General features: G+C 38.8%; 1 pseudogene; it reads right to left on the bottom strand.

The window, feature by feature from the left end:
• Positions 1-7,924, bottom strand: part of LOC101543223 (succinate dehydrogenase [ubiquinone] iron-sulfur subunit, mitochondrial-like) — a 66,955-nt pseudogene extending 59,031 nt beyond the window's left edge.
• Between the last annotated feature and the right edge of the window lie 4,454 nt (positions 7,925-12,378).

The raw sequence follows: 12,378 nt of genomic DNA, 5'->3' as shown, positions 1-12,378 counted from the left end.
CTTAGGGTTAATATCCAACAAAAAGGGGAGGCTGAAGATAGACTTTGGCTAAATTAAGGATGTTAGCAAGGGCATGGTAAGCTTCTCTGGGAGGAGGAAAGGGGCAATTCATTGATAAAGCCTAAAGCACTTAGGGTTGGTATCCAACAATAGACAGCTATCCAGAGCTTTGTGTACTCATTTTTCTGAGCCATACCTCACGGTGCTCGGGTGTGAGTCCTGACTCTGTACTCTGGGATTATTCCTGGCAGATTTGGAGAACCATAAGCAATGCCAATCAAACCCATGGCAAGCACCTTACCCACTGTACTGTGGTTCCACCCCTAGACATCCTTTAAGCCCAACTTTTCTCCCAAGTATATCATTAAAATTTGAGAATTCAAATTTAGCTACATCTTTACCTACATGCTGTGCATTATTCAAAGGAAAAACATAGGGGTCCAGAGAGACGGTACAGCAGGAGGACACTTGTTTGCACGTGGTTTCAATCCCAGCAGCCCAAGCGTCATAAAACATCTATATATGTTAAAAAAATATTTATATATTAACCAGCGTCCTCTCTACATAGTAGCCAATCATAGGTTGATTTTTTATCTGTAGAGACATTTGTGGGTTCAAAATCTCCTAAAAGATATGAGTTGTAAAATTTTATGTACTTATATTTTTTAAATGCAACTACAAAATGACACACACAAAAAGTACTGGAAAAATTCCTGGAATAAAATATGTTGTTTCTAATACTGGATAGGTTACACAGAGAAATTAAAGAAAAACTTCTTTAACAATAGTTAATATCTCTCAAAGCAAGGCTAGAAGGGTAAGCAAAATAATGGTCCACAAGTTTATTCATGTCCTAAGGTCTAGGATCACGAATCACGAAATCCCGTTAATCGTCAATTTCTCGAACGGGCTCAGTAACCTCTCATTTCGTCTATTTCCCTGAGATCTTAGAAGTCTCTTTCGACTTGGCCCTCCCAATGATGTCACACTGGAGGCTCTTTCAGACTCAGGGGAATGAGATCCAGCTTGTTACTGGCTTTGGCATATGAATACACCATAGGAAGCTTGCAAGGCTGTCCCATGTGGACAGGAAACTCTCAGAAGCTTGCCAGTTTCTCCCAGAGGGAGAACTAGTGTACAAGATATCGCTCGGCTGCTCGATAAAACTGGTGGAGGATGTAGCACCAGTTTTAGATGACAGAGAGGAACTGCAGACATCACTGAGAATAAAGACCCTAAAATGCAAAGATTACCCTGAATTAACCTGGTGTCATAAACTGATACAAAGCTAAGACCAAAAGTCCTGTTATCCACAGTTTGTTATCCTCGATGTATAACCCAAGCTCTTACTACAATAATCTCTTTAAAACATGAATCTCATCTTGACATCAAATCACAGGCCAAACCTTCCATCATTTAGCCATAAATGTTTAAAACAAAGCTATGAACGCTTACCAGTAGGTAAGGAAGTAAGTCCCATTGGCCAAACTGGAACATTTTGAGAGTGAAAAGAAAGATACTAACAATTGTGCTTGAACAACAGGCTCAAATTCATCCTGCTCTTGGAGAATAGAGACAAATGAACTAGAACTATAGCTGTTTTCAGACTCTCTCCACTCCTTCATTCTGTTCCAATCATAACTGTCTCCTTTGGTTCTTAAAGTCAAAGCTCATATCCTGCACATTATACTCATTTCATCTAAAATATATTTCACCTTGCTCTTCACGTGGCTGCTTCTCATCCTTTATGTTTTTGGTTGAGAGCTGTGTCCACTCAGAGAGACTGTCCCTGACCACTCACCCTAATAATGACCTCCCTCCACCCTATCACAGGATACCACTTCTCTTATCTTTTATGCATGTATTGCAATAACAAATCACAAATTTTATTTTTTGTTTATCTGCTACACCCTCCACCAGTCAACTACTTTGCTCTAATACTAATTCATATGCAATCTGTAACTTTTGCTGTTACTTTTCATGATTCCAGTCACTGATTCTTCCTGTCCCAGCTTCAGGCTTGATGGTAGTACTCATTGCTCCACTTACGTGAAAGGCTTTGATATAAGAACTCTGTTTGGGAGTGGGTCAAATTAAACAAGATTATAGGCCGAGAGCTCACACACCTTTGAATGGAGATAATTTAGGGAGTAAGAGGCAGTCTAGGGCTACAGGCAGACTTTCCTTCTTACTGGTCTCTAGCATCCCGGGACAGGATTCTATATTCCCATTCAATCTTTACTCTTTTAATTCTGACATTTTCTAGTTACACATTATGATCAATTCTTTTGAGTAGTCCCATTTAGAATTTTCGCTCTGATTTGTTCAGTTTTGCTGAATTGAGGGTTGTTTGGCATTATGATGATAACAAAGTGATTGTATCTAATGAATCATTTATTTGAGAAAAACATACAAACCATACCAATATTGAGAACTTAACCCATGAATTCAGGCCAAGAGATTTATTCTAGCATTTTCTGTTTCTAATTGGAAATTAGAGAGTTTATTCTTTTTGGGCTGTATGTGTTTATTTTACTTTTATTGTTGGGTAGAAATAAAATGTATATTATAAATCTACTGATTTAGGAATTCAATAAAACTGTTTTCTTCCCCTTGGCACAAAATGCTAATTGAATATGGACCCCGTGCTCAGAATTAGGAGGCAGGAATTCTAGACTGATTTCTGTCTCTAACTAATGGTGTGGCAATGGCTAAGTCACTTAGCCTGTCAAATTGGCACTTTCTCCTCATTGAAATAAAAGGATTGATTAAGTTTATTTCTATGTTGCCTTCCAGCACTAAAATTCTGAAATGCTATGACTACCTGAGGAGAGATAAAATATTACTTTTAGGATAAATTAATTAGGAGAAGTTTATGCAAAGTTGGGGAAGAAAATTATATTTTTCACAATCTAAAATTAAGAGGAATGACCTAGGTTCTGAAATTAGTGGGCATTCAAGAATCATTTTTCTCTATAGAGTATTATCTTGCTGCATTTGGTGCGGAAGGAAGGAGGAGAGGGGTAGAGACAAAGATATCTATTGTCCAAGTGGTGGTTGACCCAAGAGAAAGCAATTAGAAAGAGGGTCAAAGAAGGAACTTTTAATTTTTATAGTGTATTAATAAAAACAAAAAAAGATAGTTTTAAATTTTGTCAGCATAATCATAGGACATAGGACTGTAGCAATAGCACAGCGGGTAGGGCATTTGCCTTGCACACGGCTGACCCAAATTCGATTCCTTCGTTCCTCTCACCTGGCAAGTTACCGAGAGTATCCCACCTGCATGGCAGAGCCTGGCAAGCTACTCGAGGCATATTTAATATGCCAAAAACAGTAACAACAAGTCTCACAATGGAGACATTACTGGTGCCCACTTGAGCAAATTGATGAACAAGGGGAAGACAGTACTATAGTACTAATCATAGAACATGTGGCTTAACACAGAATAAGAGGAATTGAAACAATTGCTAATTACAACAAACAGAATTTGCAGTGATGTAATCATGAGGAACATGAGATGTTCTTACCTACTTCCTTCCCTGTTGGACATTTTCAAAAATGAAAACAAGGGCTCTCTTTTAACTGCAGAGTGACTTTCTGGACCTCTCATAGAGGAGTTTAAAGCACATGCTCACTGCATGCTAATGACCAACTACATTGCTCCCGGGGCAGTCCCTCTCACAAGACATGGCTACGTAGTTTTTCAGGAAGTTAGCAATTCAAAGTTATCAATTCAAAGCCATTTAATAAATATATATTGATAATATAAAAGTTATTCAGATACCTAAGAATTACTAAACTAGTGCATCTGTGCTTTCAGATCTCTAAGTTTTGATATATGTTACTTTGATTTCTATTTTGAATTATTCCTAATAAGGGAAAGGAGTTTTTAACTCTAAACTATAAAATTTTTAAGAGTCATCTTGGCATCTATGTGAATGTTGATAAAGAATTTAGCAAAGGCGTATATGAGTCTTTCCTTTCAAATCAAAACTCACTACATACAAGCACACACATACCTGAAAATGTGAAAACTAGGATATTTGCTATTTACCCTGAGACTCCTGACTATAAATATGACATATTTAATAAGAAGTTCTGGAAATCTAAGAATTCCCATTCTAGGGGGTAAAGTCCTCCTCTAAAACACAATTATCTTTTAAGGTGTTCAAACCTTTCTTCTTCCCTTCAGTTCTGCTACCTTTAGTGAGTACTCACTGTTTATGGGGCTTAGAAGGTGATGAAACTTAGCTCAGTCTTAAAAATATGAAGAAGTATGTACCCGAAGAAATAACATCGTGTATCACAAGAGACATCCCACAGCTGCAACCCTGTTTATTCACCCACAGTGCCCTGCTCTACTGAATTCAAGACTAAATCTCCGAGGAGATGCAAGACAAGCAGCTAAAATTCATAGATCTGGTCTTCCTGGCTGGAAACTCCAGGGCTCCCTCTGGAGGTGGGCAGGCTGAGTGTCCACTGAGTGCAGCCGCTCTATCACTACACACCACTGCGGCCATGCTGATGTCTCAACTCCAGCGCTTCACCAACGCTCTGCAGAGACATCAAACTGAAAAATTTCAGCTACTCCCAGTATCCAGACTGAGAACTCTGGAGTCTATTCAACTCCTTAGCCTGGACCATAGATCCTTAAGTGTCTGGACCACAAAGCCTTGTGCAGGGTCTGCGACATGCATCTAAATTCATCAATACTTGGGACTGGAGTGATAGCACAGCGGGTAGGGTGTTTGCCTTGCATGCAGCTGACCCAAGTTCGATTCCCAGCATCCCATATGGTCCCCTGAGCACCGCCAGGGGTATATCTTGAGTACAGAGCCAGGAGTAACCCCTGTGCATCGCCAGGTGTGACTCAAAAAGAAAAAAAAATTCATCAATACTGAAGTTCCAGTAGGAACACACCAAATTACATGGGAAAGTAGCATAGACGCAAACTAAATTCAACAAAATTATGTTGAGATATTTCTCAGGTAGTGATGTGTTTTCATTTTTCTGGTGTAGGCCTAGATATTAATTTTAGTTCTTTCAATGGCATTCCTTTGACTGTTTTTCACTATCCTCATGAGCTTTGTAACATTTTTTGTTGCTTTTTCAAAAATCCATATGCTTGAAAAAGCAGTTACCTCTCAAAGCCTATATGAAATGGCTTTGCTTGTTAAAGGACATTTATCATCCAAGCTGTCTCGGGGTTCTCCAGGCCCCTCTTTTCTACTGATGCAGCGTCTCTGAATTAACATGGAAATCCCCAATTAGAAAAATGAGCCCTATCATTTTTTTTCAGGTTCATAATCTTTTCTTCCCTTTGGTGTCAGAAATATTAATCCAACTTTCCTATTGCTCCCAGATCATTCTCTTTTCTAGCCATCAGCCAACACAATGAAGAAATAAAATTAGTTCTTTTTAGTTATTGATTTACTATAGCAAAGTTTGTTTGCAGGAATATAAATGCTTATGGTTTTAAGAGATTGTGAGTTTATTTTCATTAGAGATGGCCTATCACTCTGCCTTCTCTCCTTATATACTGTGAGTAAAATCATACAGCATTTTTCATTCTCCTTCTGGTTCTATTAGCATGATCCATTACATTTCTATTCATGTTGTAACAAAAACCAATACTTTTTACACATTTTTGTAGCTGAGTAGTATAACTTTGTGTGCATGTGCCTCAACTTCTTTATCCAATCACCTGCAATTGGGACCTTGGGATTTTTCTACATCTTAGTTATTATAAATAATGCAGCAATAAATGTAAGCAAGCACCTATCTTTTTCTTTAAATTTAGTGCTTTTGCATTTTTGGGATACATTGCTAAAAGTAGCATGTTTAGATCACATGGGAGTCCTACTATTGGGTTTTTTTTTTTTTTGAGAAGTATTCATACTCTTCTCCTAAAGGCTGGATGCTAACATTTCCACCAATAGTGAATAAGCATTCTTTCTACGCTTCTGCCAAATCTTTCCTTTTATTTTTTACATAAACTATTTTCACTGGTGTGAGATAGCTAAATGCTGTCTTGACTTATATTTTCTGATCAATGGTAATGAATAACATTGAGGAGCAGTATCCCAACACTCAAGGGGTCTAGGAAGCCTTCCTGATGATACTCAGGAATGCTGGCTGGCTGCTTCAGTACTCAAACCAGCACTAAGAGTTGCCAGGGCAAACCCATCAGTGTCCAGGACCTCCAAAGTCATTCGTGGCAGTTCTTGTGCAGGCCGTGTTGTGCTAGGTTTGAACTTGTGTCCCTGTGCATGCAAGGCATACGTCCCTCTCTACTGAGCCCTCTCCTGGTCCCCAATGATGAATATTATGTGTCTGTTAACCATGTGTCTGTTAAACATCTTCAGAGAAATCTGTTTTTCAGCTCTCCCCATTTTTTTATGTAACCATTTAGTTTTTTTTAATTGGCTTTTTATTGTTGAGTTTTGTATGTCTTAAATATTAACTGTTCTCAAGAGGTATGTAACTTTGTTACCTGTAGTTTTATTTTCAAGCCTTTTAGCTTGACCTAAGCTCATTAAATTTTATTTAATATTATTCTCATCAATTGAATTGACTCACTGAAAATACTCAAGCCAATTTCAGGGAATAGTCATGCCTTATTTTTCTTCAATGTTTTTTATGGACTCAGGTATAATAGCTGATTGATTCTTGAGTCCATCTTGAATCATCTTTTGTGTGTGGTGTGAAAGAGTGCTCTGGTTTTAATCCTCAGCATTAATATTTTCATGTCCTCAAATAGTAGCAATTTTATTTTGTATTTGTCTTACACATGCAAGGCACATGCCCTTCCATTTCACAGCATACCTAGCCAAATCTATACTCTGACTTCCTGTTAAATTAGTTCCTTTAAGAAGAAATGAACTAATCCTCTGGGAAGCTTTGAATAGGCCAGGATGTTGCACATATGTTTCAATATTCTCAGGAGTTGGGAATTTTATTCTGAGCTGAGTTGGCGGTGTGATCTATGGTGATCGAAGATGAGTGGGTACCATGAATTCTACTACTGGCATCATTGCATCTAGTTTCACACTTACTTAAGGAGGCAGAAACCTGATGCTTATTTTTTGGGACTTTTTGTAATGGGAATCTGTTCCTGTGTTGTTGACTCTAAGTCTTTAGAAGGGAAAGAGAGTCTGAGGCTTGCTATGGACTCTTGTTCACCTCAAAAACTTCTCTTTTGTTATTGCAGTTGTGTAGAACACACCTGGATTTGCTCAGGGGCTATTTGTGGCTCTGAAAGTCGCTCTTTTTAATTAATTTATTTGTTTTTCATTTTTTTATTGAATCATGAAAAAAGTTATAAAGCTTTCAGGTTAAATTCTCAGTCACTCAATGATCAAACCCCCATCCCTTCACCAGTGCACATGTTCCACCACCAAGAACCCCAGTATGCCCCCCATCACACCCCCACCCCTCCACCTGTGTGGCTAATGATCTTCACTTCATTCTCTCTTTACTTTGAATATATTCAATATTTCAATAGAAAACTTACTATTATTATTTGGAATTTCCCCCCAACAATCAGGCCTGCTGAAAAAGCATCATTTAATCATTTCTTTTCATTGCTGAGAGTGAAGACTCTGAGTGTCGCGGCCGCGTGGTTTTAGGTTTCTGATATTTCAGCTCAGTTCACAGTCTAGATGCATTTCTATAAGAAGCCGCTGGTTGCCAAAATTGGTTAGTAGACTTCCAAAATCATAGTCTTTAAGGAGCAGAGGAGCTGTTTTTGTGCGTGGCTGCTCCAGATCTCATCTGGGCGGAGAGCGTGTCAGTAACCCCCATCCCGTGATCTCCTGCGAGCCATGTCACTGCAAACTCATACCTCTGAATAGTGGGATCTAGAAGATGGCGGACGCCACATGGGTGTCGCTGCAGCTGCTGCCGCTGCTGCCTCCCCCATAGCAAGAAGGGGTTGAGAGAGAAAAACCTTTCCCCTCCCTGGGCGGCATGGGGTTGTAGCTCAGTTCACAGTCTAGATGCATGAAAGTCACTCTTGAGGGGAATAATATGTGGTGACAGAGATTTTAACAGGCATTCTAAGAGGGATTCTAACAAGTCTCAATGCAAGACATGTTTTTACCTCTACAGTATCTATCTAGGCTAAAATACTAGTCTTTTATCCTGATGCTGAGTGTTTTTAATTACTCCCACTATATGAGACTTACTTTTTATGACATATGATTGCTACAGAATGAGTATAATTAAATGTTTGATGAAAGTGTATAAAACTCCATCAAGTTGGACATAAACTTTTAAAGTTCTTAGCCTTGGTATCATCTGTTACTTGGATACTACGAATTACGGTTTTAAAAAGATACTTAAGAGTAATATTGACCATTGTGATGCTATTTTCTAAGTTCTCTTATGAAGAAAAAACAAGTTTATCTAAGAATTTTTTTTTAAATTCCGTGATGATTTAACAAGAGTAACTATGGATTTATTTTTGATTAAAAATATTTTATTAAACCATCATGAGATGAACAGTTACAAATTTGTCCATGATTGGATTTCAGTCAAGTACTGATCCAACACCTGACTCTTCACATTTTCCACCACCAATATTCCCAGTTCTCCTCCTCCCACCCGCCACCCCAGGTCTGCCTTCAGAGCAGGCACTTTTTTTCTCCCTGCCCCCCCTTCTCTCTCTCTCTCTCTCTCTCTCTCTCTCTCTCTCTCTCTTTCTCTTTCTTTTTCTCTCCCTCTGTCTCTCTCTTTCTGTTTCTCTGTCTCTTTCTTTTTGGTCATTATGGTTCACATTATTGTAAGGATATCAAATATATCTCTTTGCCTACTTTAAAAATATTATTTTCTTTATAGAAGCTAGGGGCTGAAGCCATAGCACAGCAGGTAGGGCATTTGCCTTGCACGCGATTGACCCAGGTTTGATTCCTCCATCTCTCTCAGAAAGCCCGGCAAGCTACCAAGAGTATCCTGCCCGCACAGCAGAGCTTGGCAAAGCTACCCGTGGCATATTGGATATGCCAAAAATAGTAACAACAAGTCTCACAATGGAGACGTTACTGATGCTCGCTCAAGCAAATCAATGAGCAATAGGATGACAGGGATACAGTGATAGAAGCTAGGGTCCTAGGACTGTTGAGCCAGTAGCCCAGAAATTATTTAGACACTCTTCACACACTTAATTTTACAAATGGAAAAAACCAATACCATGGGCTTTTAAAGCTTGTTCAGAACTTTCCTTTCTAATTGAGGGGGTGGTGTGTGGACTGTTATAAAACTTAAGCCACATAGAGTCTATTTCTTTCTTGTATACCAAAGCCCTGCTTCAAGTGCAGAATAATTAAGACATGTGAGATAAGCCTCAAATTTGTTGAATACAAAATGTACTTCAAAGGTGAATTTAGTATTCAGAAATCATTATTTCAGATATCCAGCTGTTATAGAACAAGACTGCCTAAAACTGCAGCATTAACAGATGTCTGCTAAACACTTACTACTACTAATTGAAAAAGTGAAAACAGTGCTGCCATTTGTCTATAAGAACAAAACACAGACACACATTTTCATCTTCACTTTCTTTTGTAGGTATTAATGGATTTGTGCTGCATTATAAATGAACATTTAAATAAGGACATGAGGGAAGAAATTTCAGAATAGAAGTATATGCTGGAACATTAATTTAGTCTCTTAAAAATCGTTATCTAGACTGTACATTGTGATTAGGAATTTGGGGAAAATATGCCATGTGTGCAAAGAACTAATGCACGGATGAATATGACTAAGTGATAAAATTATTGAAGTTTCGCGAGAGTTCAAGTTTCGCGAGAGTTCAAGATGCCGCTCTGTCTAACATTCATCAACTTAAAGAAGGCCTTCGATTCTGTTGAGACTGAGGCGGTCATTGAAGCCCTGGCCAAACAGGGCGTTCAAACTCAGTATATCAAAATCCTCTGTGAGCTGTATTGTGGATTCACCACCAGGATCTCACCATTCTACAAGGAAGTGATCATTGATGTAAAGAGAGGGGTGTGGCAGGGTGATACCATTTCACCGAAACTCTTCAGTGCCACCCTTGAGAACATCATGTGATGACTGGAATGGGAAAGAATGGGAGTGAAGATTGATGGTCGGCAACTACACCACCTCTGCTTCGCTGATGATATCGTTCTCATAACACCAAACATTAGCCAGGCGGCACAAATGCTGGCCAACTTCGATCACGAGTGTGGAAAGGTCAGATTGCAGCTGAATCTCAATATGACGATGTTCATGAAAAACGAACTGGTACCTGAAGCTCCATTTGCTCTCAATGGAACGAACATCTCTGAATGCAGCAGCTATGTGTACCTGGGGTGAGAAATCAACGTGCAGAATGACTTGGTTCCAGAACTGCACAGGAGGGAGAGCAGCGTGGAATGCATTCAAGAGCATCGAAGAGGTGGTTAAGAGAATGAAGAACTTCTGACTCCTGGTACATCTTTTCGATTCCACCATTCTTCTTGCACTAACATATGCCTCAGAGACCTGGGTCCTACGCAAACAGGATGAGAATGCTATTAGGGTATCCCAAAGAGGAATTGAAAGAGCTATGCTGGGAATATCATGTCTCACTCAAGTGAGAGAAGGAATCCAGATTTCTGACCTCTGTCGACGGTCAAAAATCAGGGATGCTGTCTAGTTTGCCAAGGCATCAAAAATCAGATGGGCCGGTCATGTAATGCAATTCAGAGATGACCGCTGGACTAGAGCTGTTACCGACTGGATTCCATGGGACATCAGAAGACCTCATGGCCACCCACCAATTAGATGGTCAGATTTCTTGTCAAATCTTTGAATGAACGATTTGAGGCTCTTCCTGTTCCTGGAGCGAGCAGATGTCATTGGACTGCACTAGCTCGCGACAGGGACAAATGGAGACATTACTGACGCCCACTCAAGCAAATCAAAGATCAATGGGACTACAAGTGATACAAGTGAAGTGATAAAATTAGATGGCGGTTCCAGTATTAGGAAAAATGAATAAAATAAGGATCAACTTACTGAGCATTTTCAGTATTTGTCTCCAAAATTTAGCATAGTTTGGGACAAGATATTTCATCTTTGACTTATGTAAAGGTCTTAATTTGCTCCTGAATTCATTTATTTTATAACTATTTACTAAACTGACACTTTCTACCTCTGTGTTATAAAGGTAAATGCATGGTCAGACCCCTGAAGCCTTTATATGTTAAAACAGCAACTAAAATAACATTGATATTTGCTATGTGCCAAGTGTTTCTTTTTTCTTTCCTTTCCTTTTTTTTTGTTTTTGTTTTAAAGGTCACACCTGGCTGTGCTCAGGGCTTACTCCTGGCTCTGAGCTCAGGGGTCACTCCTGACTGTCTTTGGGGAGAATGTACATTGCTGTGGATAAAATTCAGGTTTGCTGTGTCAAAGGCAAATCCTCTACTTGCTTTAGTATCTCTGATTTTTGTGCCAATGGCTTTGCCTGACAATGTCACTGAAACCTTAAGATACATTTTTTGAAGGAATTTTATTGATAGACCATTTACTGATGAAAGCTGAAATTCAATGCAATGTCATTTTGTAATTATGTAATTTGTGTCAGATTGAAACACAGAGGGAAGGTCTGTTTGTTTGTTTGTTTGTTTGGTCATTCCCAGCAGTGTTCAGGGATTACTCTTGGCTCTGCACCCACTGGTCACACTAGGTAGGTTTAGTGGACCAGGTGGAGTGTCAGCCACTGAACCCGGATGGCCATATGCTAATTGAGTGCTTTACCCTCTTTACAATCCCTCAGACCTAGAAACACTGGTATTTTGAAGAATAGAAATGAAATTTAGAATTTGAATCCAGAATGCTTTCTCGCAGCTGTTATTCAGTACAGGTAGAACATGATAGAACATCCTCATGATAGAATATCCTTATCGACAGAACACAAAATTAAACAATAGCTCTTAAAAATAACTGGACCATAGGCATTTTAAACTCTTTGGAATATCCAACAGCAAAAAAAAGTTACTACTTCTTAGTCTGGAAAGAAAAAAACAACATGATGATGCACATATATGTATACTTAACGTATTTCAAGCATTTCCATGATCTTAAAATAGCATTCAAGAAACTTTCAGGTCATGAAAAAAGAGAAGATACTTAGGACAAAAGTCAAGGTTATGTGAGGAATAAAGCCATTAACGAGTTCATCATTTCAAATTTATGTTCTTATACATAAAAGGTATAAGAACACCACAATCTTTCCCCCATTTTTTATTGAAGTACCATGATTTAAAATACTGTTAATGATAGCTGCATGTTTTAACATTTCTTCCAAGGTAGCTCAGGAAGCAAACTAGTGCCTTAACTCTCTTGCATGGCTCTGCTGTCTTTCTTCCA

Source organism: Sorex araneus, chromosome 6 (assembly GCF_027595985.1).
Source record: "Sorex araneus isolate mSorAra2 chromosome 6, mSorAra2.pri, whole genome shotgun sequence".
NCBI lineage: Eukaryota > Metazoa > Chordata > Mammalia > Eulipotyphla > Soricidae > Sorex > Sorex araneus.
Note: the sequence above shows the minus strand (reverse complement) of the source record. Positions and strands in the feature narration are given on the sequence as shown.